Raw genomic sequence first — 26874 nt, 5'->3', positions numbered from 1 at the left:
GCCTAGAGGGACCACTGTCACCAGTGCATCATACACAGATCTCCTAAAAAATCATCTGTGGCCTGCATTCATATCAAAGCAACGTGGATTGCTGTCAGCAGGTGTCCTTTTGCAACATGACAATGCAAGGCCCCACACTGCCCATACAACAGTTGCAACAATTACAGACCTGCATTTTGAGCATCTTCCTCATCCACCATACTCACCAGACCTTGCCCCAAGTGATTTCCATATGTTTGGACCACTCAAAGACGCAATGGGAGGAAAGAAGTTCCATTCAGATGAAGAGGTATGCCACGCGGTGCATGAGTGGTTGCGCAGACTACCAAAAGAATTTTTTTCTTGAGGAATTTATGTACTTTGTAAGCACTGGAGGACTTGCATTGAGCGTGGGGGAGATTATGTTGAAAAGTGATACAGCTTTGTACCACTTCTGCACAATAAATAATATTTAAAAAATATTTAAGTTTTTCATTTGACTCACCCTCGTAATAATAATAATAATAATAATAATAATAACAACAAACATTTCAGGAAACTCTAGGCAAAGCAAAAATCCACTCCACCAAACAACTTTGGAATATATAGATGTGAGATAACCATTTTCTATTACATTTCCCCATTACTCACATCATTTCGATAACAATGGGAATATTTCACTGAAATCTATAGTTCCCCTTCCTGCAACGATATACAAAAATTCATGTCAAACAGCTTCCAGAAATTCCTTTCTCGACACTGATTCCGCCCTCGCCCCCCCCCCCCCCCCACTTTCTCTTCTTATTCTGCAAATGAAACCAAAGAACGAAAATCCCTAAGACTTTAAAACAAAAATAGCTAGCACATGTTTTTACACCCAGTGACATAATATCATATTATAACACATATAAACTTTTACAAATGGTAAAAATTATCCAAGTACATAAATCCCTTAAGGAAAGTAAGATTTACTGTAGATTAAAAACATGGTAACTGGAAAAATTAAATGTCTAAATGCAATTATGAGTGGAATATTTGGCCAGAAGTATTATTAATGATGCTATTGTGACAGTGCAGCAATTTGAGTTAATATTGTACACTACAACTAACATTTTGTGCATATACCAGTCTGCTATTGAGAACAGCACTTAACGAAATATGGATTAAAAAGTCAGGAAGAAAAGTAAGTCACCTATATTTTCAAATATACGTAACATAATTTTTGTAGAAGGATATCAAAACTGCATCTGAGCCACATGTGATAATGATACAAATGTAGAAAGCTAATGTCTTAATTAAATAATGGTAAGTGTTCTGTGTAAGATTTGGACTTTGACATACATTATGATGCAATTTACAAGGATGCATGTGGGCAGGTACAACAAATCAGAAGTGAATAATTATTCAAAGAGATAAGCATCTGTTGGATAGCAAGTCCTTTGCAGAAGAGCTACTATGCTCTCACACAGAACCTGATTGTGTGTATACCGTACCAACAATGTGCATAGTTATAAAAAGATTATTATGGGACTCAGTTTTTTAATTTGTTGCCTTTTTACCAAAAAAAGACTTACTTAGTGGTTGCAAAAATCTTAGGAAAAACATAAAAATGGTTCCGCAGAGAAATATTACATCTGGCACTTAAGGGTATTATGATGTACTCATTACGTGACAGTTAAGATTGAAAGTTCAAACAACATTTAAAATATCAGAAACTGCTCTACTTATAAAATTTAAGAAGGTGCTGTAATGCCATCAGTACCATGTAAAAAAAAGGGAAAAAAAGCTTAGCTTCCAGGACATATAATCAAATGTGCAAGTAATGACTAATACAGTGTACATGTTTTTCGCACTCAAAATTCATGTCATTTTTCCACTGCATTGTTTGAATGCTAGGACCATTCCTCTTTGGTTTGATTATTACACAGTGATCATAGTTGTACTACATAAAATCTATAACTTTTATTTCTGTTCTCCAGTACATTTATTTATTTTGTAAACAAACTTGTCAAACCAGAAAAAATTACAAAAATTTCTTATATCTACTTGCAATGTAGCAGGATAAAAACACATAAGGAACAAAATCACTTCATATTACCTAAACAATTTCAATCCAGATCACAAATAATGTGGATGTTAGACAACTCCGTTGACCAATTTCTACCCTTCACGAATGTACACCAAAGTTGTAAGCAACTGTGACTAGCATCAGGAACCAGTAATATATACTGAGTACAGTCTTACAATACTGACACTAAGAACACATTACCATCTCATATTCTAAAACCAGACTTTGAAATTAATGCAAACACTTACCATTCTAACACTGTTAAACGTATATCAGTGTTTCATTTAATTGGGTAGATAAAAAATCTACTCACCAAGTGGCGGCAGAAGACATACGTAAAAGAAGGTTGTAATTAGGCAAGCTTTGGGAGCCAGTGGTTCCTTCTTCAGGAGGAAGGCTTGAAGGGGAAGGAAGATGGGTGAAAAAAAAGAACTGTAGAGGTCTAGGAAAAGGGGTAGAGTTCGAGAAAGTCACCCAGAACTTCAGTTCAGGGGAGAGTTACTACACAGGATGAGAAGGAAAGACTGAGTGTTGGGGACTGCATTGGACGAGATTTGAAAACCAGAGAGCTTAAAGGTGGAAGACGGTAATATGCAGGACAGAGATTACTGCTTAAACATCATGAATGAGTTAATAAGAATGAAAAGCTAAGTGCATTGTACGTAACAGAGGTGGGAGGGCAGTGGTGAAAAATAGACGGGTAAGACAATGAAAGATGTAGAAAACTAAAACGGAGTGAAGAAAAGAGCAGTTACTGTGAAGAATTGCTGAGACATGAGAAATTAATGTAAATTATGACCAGGTGGGTGGCGAGAACCATGGACATGTTGTAGTGTTAATTGCCACCTATGGACTTTTAAGAAACTGGAGTCTGGGGGGAAGAACTCAGATGGTGCATGTGGTGAAACAGGCACTGATGTCACTTGCATGTAATTACCCCACCAGCCTAGTTCAAAAGCAAATTTACCAGGCCATCACATCCAACACTAGTACTGCTGATCCCTCCAAAAAACAACTTCAGAGCACACCGTAGGTGACTCAGTATTACCATGGTCTTGAATGTACTAATCAGCTACTTTGACAGAGCCACGACTTATTAAAATCAGGCCTTGAAATTTGATACACTCTGTCCGAAATTTTGCCCACCATGCCCAGAATAGCTTTTTGTTGACCTCCCAATCTCCCCAATATTCTTGTCATACCCTATGCTCCTTCTGCACCCATCTCCCTACCGTGTGGCTCCTACCCCTGTGACCGTCCCCTCCGCAAGATTTGGTCTATACACCCTCCTACCACCACCTATAGCAGCCCTGTAATGGGCAAAACATAATACTATCCAAGATAGAGCCACCTGTGAAACGACACATCATGTACCAGTTAAACACTGTTTGGCATTTTACATTGGCACGACTACCACAAAATTATCAATTAGCATGAATGGGCATAGGCAGAGGGTGTATACTGGCAACATACAATATCCTGTTGCAGAACATGCTCTCACAACATGACAATTGTGACCTCAGCGCCTTTTCACCACACGAACCCTCTGGATTCTTCCCCCAGACACCAGTTTCCCAGAACTCTGCAGGTGGGAATTAGCGCTACAACATGTCCATGGTTCTCGCCAACCACCTGGCCTTAATTTCTGTTAATTTCTTCTGTCTCAGCAATTCTTCACAGTAACTGCTCTTTTCTTCACCCCATTTTAGTTTTATACATTTTTCATTGTCTTACCTGTCTATTTTTCACCGCTCCCTTCCATCTCTGTTACGTACAATGCACTTCGCTTTTCATTCTTATTAACTCATTCATGACGTTTAAGCAGTAACATCTGTCCCGAATATTACCCAATCTTCCACCTTTAAGCTCTCTGGTTTTCAAATCTTGTCCAATGCAGTCCCCAACAATCAGTCTTTCCTTCTCATCCCCTGTAGTTACTCTCCCCTGAACTGAAGTTCTGGGTGACTTTCTCGAACTCTACCCCTTTTCCTAGGCCTCTACAGTTCTTTTTCTTCACCCATCTTCCTTCCCCTTCAAGCCTTCCACCTGAAGGAGGAGCCACTGGCTCCCAAAGCTTGCCTAATTACAACCTTCTTTTACGTATGTCTTCTGCCGCCAATTGTTGAGTAGATTTTTTATCTACCCAATTAAATTATTTTGTCAAAAATTGTTGCCATTGTTATATATCTGTGTTTGCTGCATATAAGTGTGATAAGTCCGAAAGTAACAAAAATTTGTAAGCAGTGCATGCATATAGATTAAAACAAGGACTACATGAGGGTAGAGAGATGCAAGTCCAGTTCTTAATCTGCTAAGAGATATGCAACAGTAGCACGATTTAAGTTCCAGAAGTTGGTCTCTGTGCAGAGTATAGAAAGTTACGTACCAGTGCTAGTCACTAGGTCCACTTTACACTGCCATGATGAGAATAGTCAGCTATGAACATTAATGCCCTTTCTATTTAGACTTGATAGACTATATCCTGTGATTATATAGTGCAGTGTGAGCAGAGTCTCACAGCGAGAATAAACAATGCACAAGTGGACTGTAGCACCGATTGTTGTGGACCCATGCTTCATTGCATGACAATGGCCAGCATAAAACACTGGGAACACAGCCTGCACAAACCAGCAGTGGTTTTCATCAGAGCTAGTCTTGTTCAATACAATCAGTGCAAAATACACACTGTTTCTGTGTATTAATCACTTTTTTTATCCAAATAAATCATGTATTTGCTCCCAAGGTAGAATAAGAATAAGAAGAAGAATAATTAATTTCTTCTAAGAGAAATAAGACAAGCACTACAGCATATAATCTTCCTCCCTCCTCAGAGTCATGCTCTCAACAAGTGGACTGTACAGAACTTGTGTTGTGAACTCAAAGTGAATATGACCAACAACTGCACCATAATTTACAACATTGTACCCAGTATTGATTGCAGTTCTTTGGTTTGGAGCCAAGTGGAGGTTCTCAAACAAAGGCTCCACCAATTCTGTGACAGTGCAGGCTGCAGATTCCTGGACTCACTTTACAGGGTGGAGAATTGTGGGATTCCTCTTGACCGATAAGGTGCGCACTACACAAAAGAAGCAGTTACTCGAGTAGCAGAGTACTTGTGGAGTGCACATGAGGATTTATTAAGCTAGGCAGTAATTGTAAATCCTCTGATGAACGCTCACCGGCTGATGGAGAGAGTGAAATCAGACCACATACAAATTATAGACAATTCAACCAAAAAAATTTTAACAGTAAATTGTCAGGAAAGTTGTCACGCTCAAATTATTCTCAGAGCTGAGAGTTGGATGAAACCAAGAGTAGAAAGGTCGGCAACATTTAGTGAGGAACATATAAAGAAAAGACAGATTAGATGCCATAGGAGGCAAAGTGTTCATGCAGCCAACAAAAATATTGTTGTATATCGAGGTCAAAAATGAGTCTAACTGTGAAGTTATATGGACGCAAGGAACAGGTGAACACAAGTTAGTTATCGGATGTTTTCTCATTCCATCCAATTCCACTGTGACTTTAGCATACAGAGTATGGACTGAAATCTGTTGTAATGGTATAGACACACAGCCTTTTTGAAGCAGTTTTGAACTTGTTTTCCAAAAACGGTCTTGAGCTGCTAGTTCGGCAGCTGACATGCAACAAAATATTTTAAATTTTATAGCTACAAACGGGCCCAACCTTATTGACTACATATATATACTAAGATGGTATCTGTTCTTTCAGACATGTCCGAAAGAACAGATACCATCGGTGACCATGCAGCTCGTTAGAATGAAATTACAATGAAATGAACATCCTTAGCTGCTTACAGGCGTTGACATACGTCAACGGGGACAGATGAAAATGTGTGCCCCGACTGGGACTCGAACCCGGGATCTCCTGCTTACATGGCAGACGCTCTATCCATCTGAGCCACCAAGGACACAGAGGATAGCATGACTGCAGGGATTTATCTCTGGCACGCCTCCCGCGAAACCCACATTCTCAACGTATTGTCCCGCACTACATTCATAGTGCCCCCGCCCATTTTACTCATTACTTGTGGCGCGTTGCTGATTCCCGTAAGAGTTCGGGCACTGTTTGTGCATTCGCACAGAAAAAGAAGATGGTCAAGTGGCCGGTGAGCCTTAACTATATGTCCGAAAGAGCAGATACCATCTTAGTATATATAGTAAAATTCAAGCTTTCACAACAAACAGTTGCTTCATCAGGAAAGAGGGAAGGAGAGGGAAAGACGAAAGGAAGTAGGTTTTAAGGGAGAGGGTAAGGAGTCATTCCAATCCCGGGAGCGGAAAGACTTACCTCAGGGGGAAAAGAGGACAGGTATACACTCGCGTGCACACACACACATATCCATCCGCACATACACAGACCGGTATAAATAAGAGGGAAACATTCCACGTGGGAAAAATATATCTAAAAACAAAGATGATGAGACTTACCAAACACAAGCGCTGGCAGGTCGATAGACACACAAACAAACACAAACATACACACAAAATTCAAGCTTTTGCAACAAACGGTTGCTTCGTCAGGAAAGAGGGAAGGAGAGGGAAAGACGAAAGGATGTGGGTTTTAAGGGAGAGGGTAAGGAGTCATTCCAATCCCGGGAGTGGAAAGACTTACCTTAGGGGGAAAAAAAGGACTAATTTCTAATTTCAATTTGCCGCCGCTCATACCTCACCTGTCTTTCAACAACATCTTTGCCTCTGTACTTCCGCCTCGACTGACATCTCTGCCCAAACTCTTTGCCTTTACAAATGTCTGATTGTGTGTGTGTGTGTGTGTGTGTGTGTGTGTGTGTGTGTGTGTGTGTGTGCGCGCGCGCGCGCGCGTGCGCGTGCGAGTGTATACCTGTCCTTTTTTTCCCCTAAGGTAAGTCTTTCCACTCCCGGGATTGGAATGACTCCTTACCCTCTCCCTTAAAACCCACATCCTTTCGTCTTTCCCTCTCCTTCCCTCTTTCCTGACGAAGCAACCGCTGGTTGCGAAAGCAGAATTTTGTGTGTATGTATGTTTGTGTGTCTATCGGCAAGGCTCATTGGCCACTTGACCATCTTCTTCTTCTGTGCGAATGCACAAACAGTGCCCGAACTCTTACGGGAATCGGCAACGCGCCGCGAGTAATGAGTAAAATGGGCAGGGGCACTACGAATGTAGTGCGGGACAATACGTTGAGAATGTGGGTTTCGCGGGAGGCGTGCCAGAGGTAAGTCCCTGCAGTCATGCTATCCTCTGCGTCCTTGGTGGCTCAGATGGATAGAGCGTCTGCCATGTAAGCAGGAGATCCCGGGTTCGAGTCCCGGTCGGGGCACACATTTTCATCTGTCCCCGTTGACGTATGTCAATGCCTGTAAGCAGCTAAGGGTGTTCATTTCATTGTAATTTCTTATTGACAATGTCAGTCCCAAGATGGGGATTAGTGATCCAATTTCATCATAGTGACAATGGTTACTAAAGTTAATAAATCCCCAAGAAGGCTAGGAGAATATTTTTGTTGGAAAAAGCATGTAAGCAGTTGTTAGAATCCCATTCAGACAATGAATGGGCATCTTTTAGTTCCAATCTGGAAAATGCTGATGAAGCAAACTGTGTCACTCGCAGTTCAAAGGGACTGCGCAAATGATGACAGGTAAAAGGTAGTAGAAATTTGTACAACTGTAAAAAGATCAACATATGGAGCGCACAACAACTTCCACTGTCATACCCCAGCATAAGATCTTGCTGAGAATCAGGGAAAATTCTAGACCTACGTAAAATTGTTATGCAGTTCAAATGCTTCTATCTAATCACTTGTTGATTAGTCAGGTGTGGCAAAAAGACCGCAAAAGAAAAACTGAAGTTTTAAATTTCAAACTTAAGTAATCATTCACAAAGCAAGATCGTACAAACATACCATCATTTGACCGATGCACCATGTCCTATTTGGACGACATAGTAACAGGCATTTCTAACAGGAAAAAACAAATGACGAAGTTGAAAACAAATAAGTCACAAGATCCAAATGGAATCCCAATTCTGTTTTACAGAGAGTATTCTATGGCATTGGCCCAAGCTTAGCTTTCATTTATTGCCCATCTCACGCCCAGATTTAAGTCTCAAGTGGCTGGAAAAAGGTGCAGGTCACTTCTGTGTATATAAAGGGTAAAAGAACTGAACTCGAAAATTACAGACCAATATCCGTAACATTGGTTTGCTGCAGAATTCTTGAACATACCCTGAGTTCGAATATAAGAAATTTCATTGATACGGAAAAGCTTCTGCCTACAAATTGGCACGGATTTAAAAAATAAGCATCGCTGGTATGCAACTCAGTTGCCCTTTTCTCAAACACTATCCTGCAAACCATTAACAAAGGGCAACAGGCAGATTATGTAATTCCAGATTTCCAGAAACTATTTGACATGGTGCTCCACCGCAGACTGTTGAGGGTCTGAGCATGCACATACATGGATTAGATTCCCAGATTTATGAATAGCTCAAAGACTTCTTAAATAATAGAATCCACTACACTGTTCTAGACAGCGAGTGTTCATCAGAGACAAAGATATCATCAGGTATGCCACAGGGAAGTGTGATAGGACTGCTCATTTTCTAAATACATAAATGATCTAACGGACAGGACGAGCAGTAATTTGAGGCTGTTAGCTAATAAGACTGTGGTGTTCTGGGAGGCATCATTGAAGGAAGCTACAGGAAGCCTTGGACAAACTTTCTAGTTGGTATGATGAATGGCAGCTTGCTCTGAATGTAGAAAAATGTAATTAATGCAGAATAATAAAAACAATCCCTTAATGTCCAAATACAGTAATAGTGGTGTGTTGCTTGACACAGTTATGTGAGCTGAATATCTACATGTAACATTTCAAAGCAAAATGAAATGGAACATGTGCCTAATGACGGTCGTAGGAAAGGCGAACCGTCTACTTGTATACAATACTAGTATGACCCATTTGGTGAGTAATGCTCAACTGTTTGGGATCCCCACCAGGTCAGATTAAAGGAAGACATCAAAGCAATTCAGTGGTATGTTGCCAGATCTGTTACTGGTAGTTTCAATCAACACTCACACGTTATGAAGATAGTTTGTGAACTCAAATGGGAGACCCTGGAGGGAAGATGACAATCTTTTTGTGAAACATTATTAACAAAGTTTAGAGAACTGGCATTTGAAAACGACTGCAGAATGATTCTGCTGTTGCCAATGTACATATCCCATAAGGATGACAAAGACAAGAGAAGAAAAATTTGGGCTCATACAGAGGCACACAGACAATCATTTTTCCCTTGTTCTGTTTGCAAGTGGAACAGGAAAGGAAGTAACTAGTAGTTGTAAAAGAAACTGCCCACCATGAATTTACAGTGCTTGCAGGGTATGTATGTGATGTAAATGTATAATTCTTTACATTATAATGTACACAGTAATAATTTTCACACAGACATTGCTACTGATGGAAAAAGTCATGACCAAGATCTGCAGAATACTTTTATAAAGAGAAAGAAAATGAGAAAATATAGTCTGATGGATGAGAGTAAGAAAATTAGACATAATGCAGATCAAGAATGTACAACAAGCAAGTGGACTGTTGTACTAGCTATGAAGAATATACCGCTGGCTAAAGAAAAGGGGAAGACATCTTGAATGTATTTCATGAGAGAATATTTGAGATGTAACAGAAGATGAGTGACTATGACAGAAGAATCAAACAATGGAAAATCCATGATGGAATGTAACAATATTATGAAAAGGAAAGTTGCTACTCACCATATAGCGAAGATGTTGAGTGGCAGATGGGCACGTACACACACACACACACACACACACACGATAGTCTTTTTGTTGTGCCTATCTGCGACTCAGCATCTCAGCTATATGGTGAGTAGCAACTTTCCTTTTCATCATATTATGACAGAAGAACATATTACTGTTGGCTTAGAATGAAAACCTCACATCTCAGTAAAGTTATACATGGTTCTCCCTTAATTTGGTTGCTTACAACACACATAGTTTCTTTTGCTCCTAACTGGAAAGCAGAGCACAAGTCATCAACTAACAGTTGAGATAAAACATTTTCTACCTAATAACACAAAGAATCTTTTTGTTTTATTTTTGAAATATGATGTTTCCATTCTAAGCTGACATTATGTTGCTGTTTTATTATAATTAATTGAAATGAAATGGTCCAGAATTTGAAATGAAAATGAAAATAATCAATTTATACATGTTCATGAGAAATATCAATCCAGTAAAACTGTAAAGGATTTTACTCAAAAAGCAATAAGATAATATAAAAAAAATAGATATTCATAATTTTCCAAGTTGAACCAATGCATATGCTAGTTATTCCTACAGAAGAGATCATGGGAAAATGTTTTCATTACCTCAGCCGTAGTTGACAATATCAACATTATATTGCATTGCAAATTAAACTGTTGACCAAGAAAGACAAAGCTAAATTAAAGAAAGAACTTCACAAGCACAAAAAGATCTGCTGATACTGCTTACCAGACAAAGACAAATGATCTGGACCTTTCAAAATGCAATACATCAAGGACAATAACATTTGATTTACAGCACTGTCTACCAACGTCTCATGTACAGAATACAGTAGTTATCCACAGGCGGCTACATTTCATAAAAGATCAATGTGGAATACTATTCTACAAAAATGCATTTCGTAATGATAAAGCATTTAAGACTGAACTTTTGAAGAAAGGGAAAGGTGGCAGTCTCTCCAGCACAGAAGTACACTGGCCCATAGTTGATTTCATAAAAAAGTTGCATTTCTGACCTCATGAAATTCACCTTACCAGTAATTCAACAATTTTAAACCAGCTTTTTTTTGTTGGCAGCCGTGCATCCAGGCGGACGCGCGTGTACGAAGCTCTCACTAAGTTAAGCGATTAATATTGAAATAAGAGCCAACTTCCTTAATATTACATTTTAGGCTAGTGCATTTACTTCTTATCTAATCTATCAACTGAAGGCTTCGCTTTCCTAAACATAATTACATAAAAAAGGAAGAATTTCGTAAAGGCCGGCAGTCACGAGGTTGTTTACATACTTAGGCGTAAATTTCGTATGAGCGTAGATATATGTTTTTGCCAAATGAAAGTGCTGGCAGGTCGACAGACACACAAACGAACACAGACATTTGACTAGACTTAGCGCTTCAAAGCTAAATTAATTCGTGTCTCTCATCCAGAATTTGTGTGGTTAATTAAAAGTTTATAAAGCAAGTTTATAAGTTTGTTTACATTAGTGTTTAGTTACGTATTAGTACAGGTTATGAGACTATTGTGTTGAAGTTATGTTCTGTTTTTGTGTTACATTTTACTATCAAACAATGTGTGACAAGTGTGGTGGTTGTCGTAGAAATTTGAAAGAGGGGGTGTTCTGTATAGACTGTAGGTTGTGGTTTCATTGGGGCGAGTGCAGCGGAGAGGAAACAATGGTAGATAATGAGGCAGTGTAGGTTATGTAGAAAGGACAGAAAAATCGCGGAACAAGAGGCAAAGATTTGTGCCCTTAAAGCTGAATTAGAAATCGTGAATTTGGAATAATGTAAGCTAAGGGAGGAAAAGGACTCTAGGCGGTGGGAAAAGGTAGCAAGCAAAGGGCAAAAAGGGAAACAATTGATAAAACTTCAGAAATTCAGTTAGCAAATCAGTTTGGCTTGCTATCTGAAGTAGTGGAGGAAGGGCCTCATTCAGATGTCGTTGAATGTAGGTTGAAGCATAATACTATCTTAAAGAAAAAAGACAGGTCGGGATCAAATAAGAATAGGAAAAGAAAAATTCTGCTTATAGGTAGCAGTCATGGGAGGGGTGTGGGCCAACAGCTTCAGGAGAAATAAAGGACAGAGTACCAGGTCACAAATTTTGTGAAACCAAGTGCTAGCCTTAGCCAGGTGACAGAAAACTTAGGTCAGCTATGCAACGACTTTGAGAAGGAAGATCAGGTAATTATAGTTGGGGGAGCAGGAAACAGCCTGCTATGAATCCAAGATATAGTATTAGGAGCGACCTGGATAAAATAGGAGCAGAAACGGGGCACACGAATGTGGAGTTTGTGGAGGTCTTTCAGTGCCATTATCAGCCCTGGGCAAACACTACTGTAAGGCATGTAAACACTGAGCTGAACTGAATGCTCCAGACACCAGCAAAGTCTCACATGAGTGTTGTTCCAGTTGATGCTATTGGTAGGTGGGGTTACACTACACATGGCCTGCACCTTAATAGGAAGGGGAAAGATAAGTTAGCTTCTCTATTAGCAGATATTGTAAGGGGAGTCACAGTCACACAAGGGGGTGATCCCTGTGGTTATTGGGACCAGGCAGACTGGTTTTTTAGGTTAAAGCCAAATTCCAGACAGACAACAACCAAGGAAAATAGAAGAAAAGAAACTTCATGCACAGCAAATAGGGATAAAGCTAAGGGCGGTATCAACTTACTTCACCAAAATATCAGGGGAATAAAAAATAAAGTAGATGAGCTGATAATGTGTTTAGATGGTCTCAAAAATAAGAATGAGATTGATATACTTTGTCTGTCTGAGCACCATGTAACTGTGGGGATGGAAAATGTTGGTATAAATGCGTATAATTTAGCATCTTACACTTGTAGATCTAGTATGGATAAAGGAGGAGTTGCCATTTTCATAAAATAAGGGTATAAATACAGAACTGTTGAAGTAAGTAAATTTTGTTTTGATCAGCACTTTGAGGTTTGTACATGTGAACTTCAGCTAGATAATGTTGTGTTGATATTAGCAACAGTGTACAGGTCTCCACTAGGAGATTGGGAGCTATTCATAAAAGAGTTTGACTCCCTATTATGCTGTTTGTCAGACAAAAAGAAGAAGTTATTAATCTTTGGTGATTTCAATGTTAACTTTCTATGCAATTCTGATAGGAAAAGTGAACTAGAAATGTTGTTAACAACATATAACTTAGAATCAGTGATCAATTTCCCTACATGTATTAGCTCAGGATGGTAGTACTCTAATAGATAATGTATTTGTACAGCAAGAGGATGTAGAACAAACACATGCTTTCCCTGTGGTAAGTGGATTATCTGACCATGATGCACAACTGATTAACTTACAAAACCTAACAGGGCATATACACTTCAGAAACCATTAAGTAAAAGTGTGAGGGTGCTCAATCCGATATCTACAGATCACTTCAGAGAAAGTTTAGGAAATGTAAACTGGGAAGATGTATATAATGAGCCAAATGTTAATGATAAATGCAGCATATTTCTTGATGAATTCATATCCCTTTTTGAACATTCTTTTCCAAAGAAAATTACTAAATGTAACGCCACAAACTTTTCAAAGAAACCTTGGATTACTACAGGTATTAAAGTGTCTTAAGAAAGAAAAAGAAAACTGTATGAGACAGCAAGAACTAGTAAAGATCCAGAAATAGTTTTACACTATAAAAATTATGGTAACATACTAAGAAAAGTTGTAAGGAAATCGAGAAATATACTTGTTAGAGAAGAAATTAACAACTCCAGCAATAAAATCAAATCAATATGGAATGTTGTTAGAAGGAAGACAGGAAAAGTAACCACTGGGGTAGGTAGTGTTACTGTTAAAGAGAATGATACCATCTTAACCAACAGTACACAGGTAGCCAATGTATTTAACAATCACTTCTTACGTGTGTGTAGGAGAAAAAAGTGGTGAGAATAGTTCAAAAGAAAAAGCCAGGCAGTACATGGAAGAGTCAGGTTTGAAAAATTTTAGTCAGATTAAGTTTCATCTAACAACTTATTGTGAAATAAAGAAAATTATTAAATCTTTAAAAAATAAATGTTCTGTTGAAGTAGATGACATCTCTAACAAGTTATTAAAACAATGTGGAGCAATTACAGTTGATGTTTTGAGTCACATATGTAACGCATCACTGACTCAGACTCAGGGTACTTTTCCAGACAGGTTAAAATATGCCATTGTCAGGCCTCTCTACGAAAAGGGGGAAACCACAGACATCAATAATTATCGGCCAGGTATCCTTGCTTACAGCATTTTCAAAAATCTTTGAGAAAGTAATATACTCGAGAGTGGTTAGCCATCTCAACAGTAATGGGATACTTAGTAAATCACAGTTCGGATTTCAGAAATGCTGTTCCACTGAGACAGCAATATACCATTTCACTGGCCACATGATAGAGTCTTTAAATAGTAAAATGTCACCAGTAGGAATATTCTGTGACTTATCCAAAAAAATTGATTGTGTGAACCATAGCATTATGTTAGAGAAATTACAATTCTATGGTATAAATGGAACAGCATATGAGTGGTTTAAGTCATATCTACAGAACAGGAAGCAAAAAGTCTCTTTATGTGCTTCAAGTGATTCAAAGGAGTTTGCCACTTCATCTAACAGGAGTGAAATTACATTAGATGTTCCACAAGTTTCGATCATGGGTCCCCTCCTGTTCTTGATATATGTGAATGACCTCCCTTCTTATGTGAAACAAGATGCTGAACTGACACTGTTTGCTGATGAAACAAGCATAATTATTAATCCAGTAAAAGAAAGTCCGAGAGAAAATGATACAAATAAGGTATTTGGAAAAGTTATTAATTGGTTTTCTGCGAATGGGCTTGCTCTGAACTTTGAAAAAACACAATACATCCAATTTTCTGCTGCAAAAAGTATAATACCCTCAATAAACATAACACATCAAAAGAAATCAGTAGCCAGGGTAGAGCATACTAAGTTTTTGGGTGTACATATACATGAGAATCTTAATTGGAAACGTCATATTTTGGATCTCCTAAAGCGACTAGGTTCAGCAACTTTTGCAATCAGAATAATTACCAATTTTGAGCATGTAGAAATTAGTAAGCTAACATACTTTGCACACTTCCACTCTCCGATGTCATATGGAATAATATTCTGGGGCAACTCAACACTTAGGCAAACGGTATTCACTACTGAAAAGAAAGTAGTTAGAATAATGTGTGTGGTTCATAGTCGCACATCTTGAAGGCATCTGTTTAAAAGGTTAGGAATTCTTACAACTGCTTCACAGTACATTTACTCAGTAATTTAATTTTTTCTCAGCAACATGGACCAGTTTAAAATCAACAGCGACATTCATGATTGCAATACCAGAAAAAAGAAAGACCTACACTATCCTTTACTTAACCTATCTTTGGCACAGAAAGGGGTGAAATATGCTGCTATAAAACTTTTTGGTAAATTACCAGATGAAATAAAATGTCTGACAGACAGCAGTAATAGTTTCAAAAACAAATTGAAATCATACTTCCTTGACAACTCCTTCTATACCATAGATGAATTCTTCAATATGAGTAAATAAATCTGGAGATACAATACATGCATTTTGTGCCGTTTAAGGGAATGGAACAGTTAATAGAAATATTTAGGTATAACACTATAATGTAAAAAAAAACTTCTTTCCTGTGCGCATTTCTTGTGCATTTGACACGTTCCACATCATAACGGTTTTTCCCTGCTACTGATCAATGGAACATGTAACTAACTAACTCTAACAACAGAGCAGTCTATCCCAATAATAACTAAAAATTAGTTGATACTAGCAGATATTAAAAATTCTTTTTACTGTTCTATATTTTTCTGTAACTAATATTTTTCATTTTAACTAATGTGTTAAGAAACAAAATAAAGAATAGAAAAAATTAACCATTGGAATACCAATGTACATTAAGTGATGTGTATTCCTGGGGGTGTGGTGAGGGACAGGAGGAAGGAGGGGGGAGGTAGAAGGAAATACTTTTTCTCATCCCAAAAAAACTTTGTTAATCGTTGCTTACTTACGCCAACAACAGATTTTTTAAAGAGGTACTATGATGTGTAAGTAGCATCCAAAACCTGAAAGTATCTTTTAATACACTCTGGAGAAATACCAATGCACTTTCAGTAACATGTGCCAACACGAAGAGGGGGGGGGGGGGGGGGGGGGGGAGCGGTACTTCTTGAGGAAAGAAAATTATAAATTTGGTTAATTATTGTTCTTTTACTCACAATATACTTTTTAATAGATATTAATGTGTACACAGGGTTATGAACTTGAAAATATTGAATATGATACTCATTGTGAATACCACCAACATTAGGAAAAGGATAAATTGGTACTCACTGTAAAGATGGCCCACTGAGTTGCAGAGAGGCCCAATGAAAAGACTATTGCACATTACAGTGTTTGGCAAAAGCCTTCTTCAGCAAACCACACACACACACACACACACACACACACACACACAAATCCTGCACAAATGACTGCTACCACCGGCAGTTTCCATTGTTTGATTCATTGTGAAAACATCACATATACCACTGTGACTTAAATTTATGGGTTTAGTTTAACTGAAAAATTGAAAAACACTTATTGAAACTGGTAGAAGGCTTCATTAAAAATAATAAATGTCTTTTTTTTTTTTAATATTTTAGAATTTAAAGTACCTGACTACATTACAACACTTCAAAAGTTGGCCACAAAGTAGCCACCTGCCCTTTGGTGTTGCAACAGTGAATTATGTGTCATTTTTAAAACAAGCTAAATCTATTTAACATTTTTCGGTTCATCAGTGTTAAGTAAATTACATCGACCATGTCTTGTACTTATATTTATACCAAACAAAATCCAAAATAAATAAAGGAAAAAAAAAAACAAAAGAAGGCAACACTGTAACAGACAATATCAGTATTAAATTTACTTGTTGGGTGCATTTTATCCCAATAAACTGACTTGGCATATTCTTTAAAAGTGTCAGATTGTTTTCTAATAATGTAATTTTTGGGCTTAACACTGGAAACCTCTACTTCATGCCAACAGTCCCTCTAGACTACCAAATGATGGAGCTCTCATTCCCTAAAATCAGTGTTACTGGTGGTTTCTTTTCTTTATATACATCTAAGCTGTCACTTGGTAGGTAGAAGATTTTTCTAGCTTAAACAGTTACATCTGGTCTAGAGGATTGTTTCCTTTATGAACATTTAAATCAATCATACATCTAGCTGTTCTGAAATAAATCTCAATTTTCTACTGAAATGACACTACCAGTATGTTCTCATGCAATATCAGTGAAATATACAAATGACAAATCCACATAAAGTTATCCATTGTGGTTCTGATGTGCATTTTGGCAACTACTTGCTTCCTATTTCTCTTCCCATCCTTCCACCAGTTTTCTTCACGTATCCCAAAACTCAATAACTACTCTCCCCCTCTATTATGGCACACTGATTCTAAGAAAGATAATACTTTTAAGTTGTTTATATGTATGCAGTACTTTACAATGAAGGGAACATAACTTTTATAGGTGCTTGTGAAGAAGGTAGAAGAACCTTGTCATAACGGGAGTTCTCAACTGAGATTTGAAAATGAAGGACTGTATGAATGTTTAAACATCTAGTGCATTGTCGTTGTTGTTGCTGTTCTTGTTGTTGTGATGGTCTTCACTCCTGAGACTGGTTTGATTAAGCTCTCCATAATACTCTATCCTGTGCAAGCTTCTTCATCTCCCAGTACTTACTGCAACCTACATCCTTCAGAATCTGCTTAGTGTATTCATTTCTTGGTCTCCCTCTACGATTTTTACCCTCCACGCTGCCCTCCAATACTAAACTGGTGATCCCTTGATGCCTCAGAACATCTCCTAACAACCGATCCCTTCTTCTAGTCAAGTTGTGCTACAAACTCCTCTGCTCCCCAATTCTATTCAATAACTCCTCATTAGTTATGTGATCTACCCATCTAATCTTCAGCATTCTTCTGTAGCACCACATTTCGAAAGCTTCTATTCTCTTCTTGTCCAAACTATTTATCGTCCATGTTTCACTTCCATACATGGCTACACTCAATACAAATACTTTGAGAAAAGTAAAAGTTTTCCTTACACTTAAAGCACTACTCGATGTTAACAAATTTATCTTCTTACGATATGTTTAGCTTGACATAGCCAGTCTACATATCCTCTCTACAGCGACCGTTATCAGTTATTTTGCTACCCAAATAGCAAAACTCATCCACTACTTTAAGTGTGTCGTTTCCTAACCTAATTCCCTAAGCATCACCTGATTTAATTCCGATACACTCCATTATCCTCGTTCTGCTTTTGTAGATGTTCATCTTCTATCCTCCTTTCAAGACACTGTGCATTACGTTCAACTGCGCTTTCAAGCCCTTTGCTGTTTCTGACAGAATTACAATGTCACTAACAAACCTCAAAGTTTTTATTTCTTCTCCATGGATATTAATACCTACTCCGAATTTTTCTTTTGTTTCCTTTACTGCTTGCTCAATATACAGATTGAATAACATCGGGGACAGGCTACAACCCTGTCTCACTCCCTTCCCAACCACTGCTTCCCTTTCATGTCCCTCGACTCGTATAACTGACATCTGGTTCCTGTACTAATTGTAAATAGCCTTTTGTTCCCTGTATTTTACCCCTGCCACCTTTAGAATTTGAAAGAGAGTATTCCAGTCAACATTGTCAAAAGCTTTCTCTAAATCAATAAATGCTAGAAACTGCCTCACGTGTTCCAATATTTCCGAACTGATCTTCCACGAGGTCGGCTTCTACCAGTTTTCCCATTCGTCTGTAAAGAATTCGTGCTAGTATTTTGCAGCTGTGACTTATTAAACTGATTGTTCGGTAATTTTCACATCTGTCAACACCTGCTTTCTTTGGGATTGGAATTATTATATACTTGTTGAAGTCTGAGGGTATTTCGTCGGTCTCATACATCTTGCTCGTCTCATACATCTTGCTCACCAGATGGTAGAGGTTTGTAAGGACTGGCTCTCCCAAGGCTGTCAGTAGTTCTAATGGAATGTTGTCTACTCCCGGGGTCTTGCTTCGACTCAGGTCTTTCAGCGCTCTGTCGAACTATTCATGCAGTATCATACCTCCCATTTCATCTTCATCGCCGACCGGTGTGGCCGAGTGGATCTAGGTGCTAAAGTCTGGAACCGTGCGACCGCTACACTCGCAGGTTCGAATCCTGCCTCGGGCATGGATGTGTGTGATGTCCTTAGGCAACTTAGGTTTAAGTAGTTCTAAGTTCTAGGAGACTGATGACCTCAGCAGTTAAGTCCCATAGTGCTCAGAACCATTTGAGTCATCTTCATCTACATCCTCTTCCATTCCCATAATATTGTCCTAAGTACATCGCCCTTGTATAGACCCTCTATATATTCCTTCCACCTTTCCCCTTTCCCTTCTTTGCTTAGAACTGGGTTTCCATCTGAGCTCTTGATATTCATACAAGTGGTTCTCTGTTCTCCAAAGGTCTATTTAATTTTCCTGTAGGCAGTATCTATCTTACCCCTAGTGAGATAAGCCTCTACATCTTTACATTTGTCCTCTAGCCATTCCTGCTTAGTCATTTAGCACTTCCTGTCGATCTCATTTTTGAGACGTTTGTATTCCTTTTTGCCTGCTTCATTTACTGAATTTTTATATTTTCGCCTTTCATCAATTAAATTCATTATTTCTTCTGTTACCCAAGAATTTCTACTAGCCCTCATCTTTTTACCTACTTGACCCTCTGCTGCCTTCACTACTTCATCCCTCTGTATTCCTTTTTGCCTGCTTCATTTACTGAATTTTTATATTTTCGCCTTTCATCAATTAAATTCATTATTTCTTCTGTTACCCAAGAATTTCTACTAGCCCTCATCTTTTTACCTACTTGACCCTCTGCTGCCTTCACTACTTCATCCCTCAGAGCTACCCATTCTTCTTCTTCTGTATTTCTTCAAATGGCTCTGAGCACCATGGGACTCAACATCTTAGGTCATAAGTCTACTGTATTTCTTCCCCCCATTCCTGTCAATTGTTTCCTTGTGCTCTCCCTGAAACTCTGTACAACCTCTGGTTTAGTCAGTTTATCCAGGTCCCATCTCCTTAAATTCCCACCTTCTTGCAGTTTCTTCAGTTTTAATCTACAGTTCATAACCAATAGATTGTGGTCAGAGTCCACATCTGCCCCTGGAAATGTCTTACAATTTAAAACCTGGTTCCTAAATCTCTGTCTTACCACTATATAATCCATCTGATACTTTCTAGTATCTCCAGGCTTCTTCCATGTATACAACCTTCTTTCACGATTCTTGAACCAAGTGTTAGCTATGATTAAGTTGTGCTCTGTGCAAAGTTCTACCAGGCAGCTTCCTCTTTCATTTCTTACCCCTAATGCATATTCACCAGCTAAATTCCTTCTCTCCCTTTTCCTACTATCGAATTCCAGTCACCCAGGACTATTAAATTTTCGTCTCCCTTCACTATTTGAATAATTTCTTTTACCTCACCATACATTTAATCAATTTCTTCGTTATCTGCAGAGCTAGTTGGCATATAAACTTGTACTACTGTAGTAGGCGTGGGCTTCGTGTCTATCTTGGCCACAATAATGCGTTCTCTGTGCTGTTTGCAGTAGCTTACCCGCACTCCTATTTTTTTTATTCATTGTTAAACCTACTCCTGGATTACCCCTATTTGATTTTGTATTTATAACCCTGTATTCACCTGACCAAAAGTATTGTTCCTCCTGCCACCGAACTTCACCAGTTCCCACTGTATCTAACTTCAACCTATCCTTTCCCTTTTTAAATTTTCTAACCTACCTGTCCGATTAAGGGATCTGACATTCCACGCTCCGATCTGTAGAACGCCAGTTTTCTTTATCCTCATAACGACATCCTCTAGAGTAGTGCATATATACTTCAAATTACTTTGCTTCTTGAAAATGTAAGATGTCACTATGTTACCAGTAGAAAGTAAACATACTAGGCATGATCTTTTAAACAAGAGTCTAAAGTGTACACTACAATTTAGAAGAAGGTACAATAATTTTCCAGCAATGCTTCCATACAGACATTATATCAGTCACTCACAGTTTCAAATACTGCAGGGCAATGAATTGCCATTCAACCAGTAACTAAAAGTACAAGTCAAATGTAAATTTTATCTGCTTTTTGATTGATGTTGAATGAATGTTGTAAGTTCTCATGGACAGCATATCAACAATATATTGTTAGCAAAATACATATATTTTGAAAACATTTAAATGTATAACAGGGTGTATACGGGGACAAAGAAAAAAACTTCCCGGATTTCTCCCGGATATTCCGTTTAAAAAATATGCTTTTTCCCGGGCGAAAATACACTTTTTCTGTGCTAAGTGACAGTAGGTTTTCCATAGACTTTCCCTCGTAACTGTAAAACTTATCAATCCTTTGAATTGTTTACATTTTATACAATCACGTAGAACTTCCAGGAAAAAAAAGGACGGGGGAGAGAAGTTTTGGAAAGACTTTTAATATAAAAAGGAGATAAGTTTTGGAAAGACCTTTGATTTGCAGCAACATATACGCTACATATTTTCGTATTACGAAAGTATAAATTCGAGTTGCACCAAACACAGTGCGTTAGTTTCCAGAGCGTTGAAACTGAGGCTGCGATGTCCTTTTGTAAGCCAGTCATATCTCAAGTTACGAGATCTCGCCAGTCGATGACAGCAGGCATTCAGAGCATAGGACACATCTTATAGTCAGCCAATAGCAAGATCTCTGGTTAAGTAGCGCGAACACACAAAGAGGAAAAGTTAACGGTTTACATTAATGTACACAGTACCGTATATCTACAAGAAAAGCTAAGTTTTCACATATAATATTGGTTTCTAAGATTAACACGCTACAACACAAGCTAAGCTTTCACATGTAATATTGATCTTTTTTTGCGTGTGTTATACTTTAAGATACATCTCACAAATGTGCCAGTAAATTTAAAATTATGACATAAATGTCTCAGCTCGAAATTCTGGTAAGTGACTGGTCCTCGAACTGTTCAGTTTCGAACACTCTGTAATTTAGAAATCCATCAGACTTCCTCACATAATTCATCTTGAGCAAAAAGAAATTTATTTTGAAAGTAACGCTTTTCTAACCACCGTTGGCAATACTATCCGGAGACTGTTAGAAATACGTTCAATTTACCAGTTGCCAGTGAGTGCCAGAAAACAGGCATTATTGTGCGTGTGCAACTGCAGTGGTGTAGGAAGCCCGCATGTTCGTGTGTATAAAGCACTAAGAGAGCTTACGTTACACCATAAAAGAAACAGGGCATCAGAGGATACTACAAAGAGCATAGGAATTTCGTAAACCACACTAAAATGCATAATTCGGCTTGAAGTGCAAACTGGCTTTTTCCAGATTCACAGTGAAGTAGGTCCCATCTGATATTAAGCTTTTCAGTGTAGTTTTTGGGATGCAAATTTTCTTTGAGTACCAGTACTCTATCTACGATCTCATTTTTGGTTCTTTATTATGGCATAATGCCATACACGGCAGAAAATGATAACGTGCACTTGAAATTCAGCGTACAGTTAGAGCTAGCCATTACTGTAGAACGAAACACTTAATTTCAAATAAAATGATTGCCTCAGCGTAAAAATCAATAAAACCAAATTTATTTAGCAAACTTGCAAAAATAACTTCATTGTTCTGCAAGGTGATTAATGCTTGACTGCTACTAACTTGGAAATAAAATAAAATCATAAAATTGAAACTAATAATATATTTTTGCCCTCCGTAATTATGTGAATGTATTTTAATTCACTTGATAGCTCCTGGCCACAGAAATCTGTTTTGTTTTCATTTGACGTGGGAGCTGTACACCAAGAGAAGCAGCAACATCACTTAACGTAAACACGGATCACGTGGAGACTAACCCCCTCCCCACTACAACTCGGACAACTCTAAGCATGCCCGAATATGGCAGCTAGAGTGCTCGAGAAACATTTTTCTCGTTTGCATTTGGCTGCTGGCTGCTACTGCCGATACAGCTAACAGCCAAACTTCAAGTAGCAGGAAGCGGGAGAAGGTACTGCGAATGTGCAACAACCCGCTGTGAACAGTTGTGACGTCATGCTCATAGCAAGCAGTTTATTGTTTCGAAGAATTACTTAGTCTTCGCCCTACAGCCTTTGACATATTTTTGCTATTTGCAAACGCTTGTGCGTGCACGGTGTTTTGTTGTTGTAAATTGCGCATTTCCTTTGCCACTAAAGTTTTATTTTTTTTCCCTCTTGTTTATATTTTTTGCTGCAGCATCATTCTCCAGTAGCAGTCTACCAAAATGGCTCTGAGCACTATGGGACTTAACATCTGAGGTCATCAGTCCCCTAGAACTCAGAACTACTAAAACCTAACTAACCTAAGGACATCACACACATCCATGCCCGAGGCAGGATTTGAATCTGCGATCGTAGCGGTCGCGCGGTTCTAGACTGTAGCGCCTAGAACCGCTCGGTCACTCCGGCCGGCAGCAGGCTACAGTAACATTCTTTGCTAGAGAATCAATTCTTAAAAGTCAAAATTACAAAATTCCCGGGTTTTTCGCAGTTTTCTCCCGGATGAAAACGTTCCCGGGTTTTTCCCGGATTTCTTGGTTGTCCCGGTCATATACACCCTGTATAAGCTATCAAGCAGAAAATTGCAAAACTTTCAAAAATTAATTCAATACTGATTCTTTTCCTCTTTGGTTCTTTAAAAATACAGTTACTCAACCATACAACTTCTCGATTACTGCGACTAAATATACATGTTTTTTTTTTTTTTTGGTCCCCCCTCCCAACCTAAAATTACACAACATATTTCAGGCTTTCCACTCATCTTATGGTATTGCAGCTCATCTAAAAAATTTTAATTTGTCTTATCTTCACTTTAGTTTTATGATACTATCAAATGCATTATTAGTAGAGACAGGAAATAATTTGTTTTATTTTACAGTGAAATTTAGTGTACTTTGTCAAATTTAATGATACTTTTTGTAGATCTCGATGTTATTTTTTTGCCAGTTTTGCTCCTATTTTTGGCCGAATTCAGTGCTATTTTGATGCCAAATTCTGTTTATTTGTCATGTTATTTTTCTCCAATTTTGATGCTTTTTTTTGGCAAATTCAGTGCTACTTTCTCTTCCAATTTTGGTGTTTTTTTGGCAAATTTGGTCTTATCTTTTTGTCAATTTTGGTGTTAAATTTTCTGCCAACTTCTGTGTAACTTTTTGCCAGATTCTTTTTTTTTCAGTGTTTTTTTCGTTATGTGGAAAATGTGTCATTTTAAGACTACACATGAATTTCAGCCTTGGGGAAAAATGAAGACAAAATGCAATTTCAATATTCGATACCTATCAGTTACGAATTATAGTGAACTGTCATCTTCAGATTCAGTGCTTTTTTTTTTTTTTTTTTTTTTTTTTTTAATGGGAAAGTGAAAAAATTCCACAATATTTTGTAAAAAAATTACAGATTTTTCTCTATTTCACTAAAACCCATCAAATCGCATTATTTTTCACATTATTGTTTTCACAAAATTTTTCTCACCTTAAGATTAGGTTTTAAACGGCATTGGATATTTTACTTCTATGTGAGCATTTTACTGTTTACATATTTTGTTTGTGGTATGTTTCAATAGGAAAACTTGACTTCTGTAAAAAGATAGCTACTGTGAGAAAATTTATTCCAACTTCAGAGTGCAAAATTTAAGATCATTTTTAAAATATTCCAGGGTTAAAAGTCACATCAACTTCTACATCATCAGTGATTATAAAATAAATAAGTAAGCTCATAGGACAAAATATTAGTAAATGCATAAAAAAAGCACACTGATCATTTTGGAGTGCTGTGGATGGTGTACAAGTGGTTCCATGGCATCACATGATCATCGAACACGGAAGTAATTTATGGTAAGTGGTGTCTATGAATTCAGTTGTCTAGAATCGACACAGTGCAACATGGAGTCACAACAGAATGGCAGAGAGCAGGTTTTGTGTTTGGACATACCTGTGCCTATGATCATAGCATGAATGAAGTTACTTGCTTTATACACGTAAAAACATAGACTGTCCTACGTGTCTCAAAGGGATGGTGCATCACTCACAGGCAAGTAATAAGTCGTAAAAACAATGCCCATAAAAATACCCTAACCAACAGGGACTGGAGACGACTGTCACACCTAGTCAACAACAATTGGCTTCCAACCCAATAGAAACCTTATCTGTTAGTGAAGGCAAGTCCATCACAACCAGTGTCCAAGCAAACAACTGCACGCAATGATCATACAGAGTTAAGTACCATGCAAAAGACCATTGCTTGCAACAGAACATTAAAGCTGAACTGCTTCAATTGACCAAACAATACCAACACAAGAGAGTACCCAAGTGGAGGCATTTTATGTTGTCATAAAAACTGCAATTTTGCCTCTTTTAAAACAATGCAAGGCATCAAGTGTACTGACGGCCCAATGAGGCATTTCAGTCATGGTGTGTGTGGAGGTTGCAGTTCTGACTAGAGATAGTTCAGTGGTGTTTTGGAAGTGTTTTTTGTACCACATGAATATGAAGGAGGTACTTTATTTCAATAATTTCTCCTGTCTTCTAAATATTTATTATAAGTATGCTGTGGACACCTCATATTCCAAAATGACAACAGGTGTGTTCGCACGATAGCATGCATATGTTCTTTGTGTCATGAATACTGAAGCACCATATACCACCTCAACTAACCCACTAAATAACCCAATCGTAATCTCATAGAAACTGTCTGAGACTATCTGGAAGAGTGGTGAAACACAGAAATCAACATCTCTGCAATTTGGTAGCTCTAAGGATCTAATCATTAAAAGACTGGCTTCAGCTGGATATGGCATACCTGAAGGAACTTGTGGACTCTTTTCCTTGCCAAATTGAGGTTACTATCTAGGCCACAGGTGGTGTCACATGGTACTAAAATAATCGCTCCTCTGGGTGCCAACTGTTTCGTCTAGTGTGCTTATAAATCAAGGCACTAAATGAAAATACGTATATTGTTTACAAAATCAACACACTGTATTAATTGTCATCTTATAATGTCCATACTGTTGTATTAATTGTCATCTTACAATGTCCATATTGTAAGCTGCATTTCTGGTAACAGCAGCTAGGGGTAACAAATATTTACTTGCCAATGAAATCAATGGTTGTGTTTTACACCATGCATAGACACATGCTCCCCAAATCATAATTAAAAAATATCTTGCTTTACACCTTAATTGTTTTAATGACATTCCATGAGAAAGTCACAAAAAATTACAAGGGGTAGTCAGACAACAGAGGCACCTGGTCTTTATTTCACAAAATACTGTAATAATGCAAGATATTGGATTTGTCATTGATTTTCTAACCAGTTTTAACTCCCTTGAAAATAATCAGTGTGTTCCGACAACAGGCCACAGCACTACAGTATGAGAAAATGACCATCATTGACACATATATTAGGTAATCTTGACTGCTGAAAGTGAAAAACTGATTTTTTTTATGGGTATTGTAGTGGACATCAACAATCTAAGATACTAAAGTTTGTTTCTGTATGGATGCAGCAAATATTAAAAAAAAGTGTGAGTCTGATAGATTTAGGGAGGAAGAGGGTAGTAATCAATCTGTGGAATACATCCATCATGCTGCAGAAACTTACAGCAATTTTTCACTGAAACCACCCTTCAGGAATTCTGGTGCTTTTGCATAGCAACGCAACACAGCACATCAATATACAAACTACTGCTGAGACTGACACAGCAAAACTTCGATAGTATGTCTTGCCTCTTCCAAAATAAAACCTAGGACCAACTTCAACAGTCTTTCCTTCTCATTCCGTCCAGTAAGTCTTCCCTGACCCAGGATTATGCACGACTTTTCTGAACTGTGCCCCTTTCTCTGAACCTCTCCACTCCTTTTCCTTCACCCCTCTTTCTTCCCCTCAAGAAAGAGGAGC

At 38.0% G+C, this 26874-nt stretch overlaps 1 protein-coding gene and 1 non-coding gene across 5 annotated transcripts in view; one reads left to right on the top strand and one right to left on the bottom strand.

Annotated features, from left to right (window-relative positions):
- LOC126162917 (uncharacterized) overlaps positions 1 to 26874 on the bottom strand; it is a 252238-nt gene that overhangs the window by 96293 nt on the left and 129071 nt on the right. The window lies entirely within an intron of this gene.
- Trnat-ugu (transfer RNA threonine (anticodon UGU)) lies at positions 7297 to 7370 on the top strand. Its single transcript has one exon. It is a non-coding gene; the product is annotated as a tRNA-Thr (tRNA).

Source organism: Schistocerca cancellata, chromosome 2 (assembly GCF_023864275.1).
Source record: "Schistocerca cancellata isolate TAMUIC-IGC-003103 chromosome 2, iqSchCanc2.1, whole genome shotgun sequence".
NCBI lineage: Eukaryota > Metazoa > Arthropoda > Insecta > Orthoptera > Acrididae > Schistocerca > Schistocerca cancellata.
This window is presented reverse-complemented; position numbering and strand designations above follow the sequence as displayed.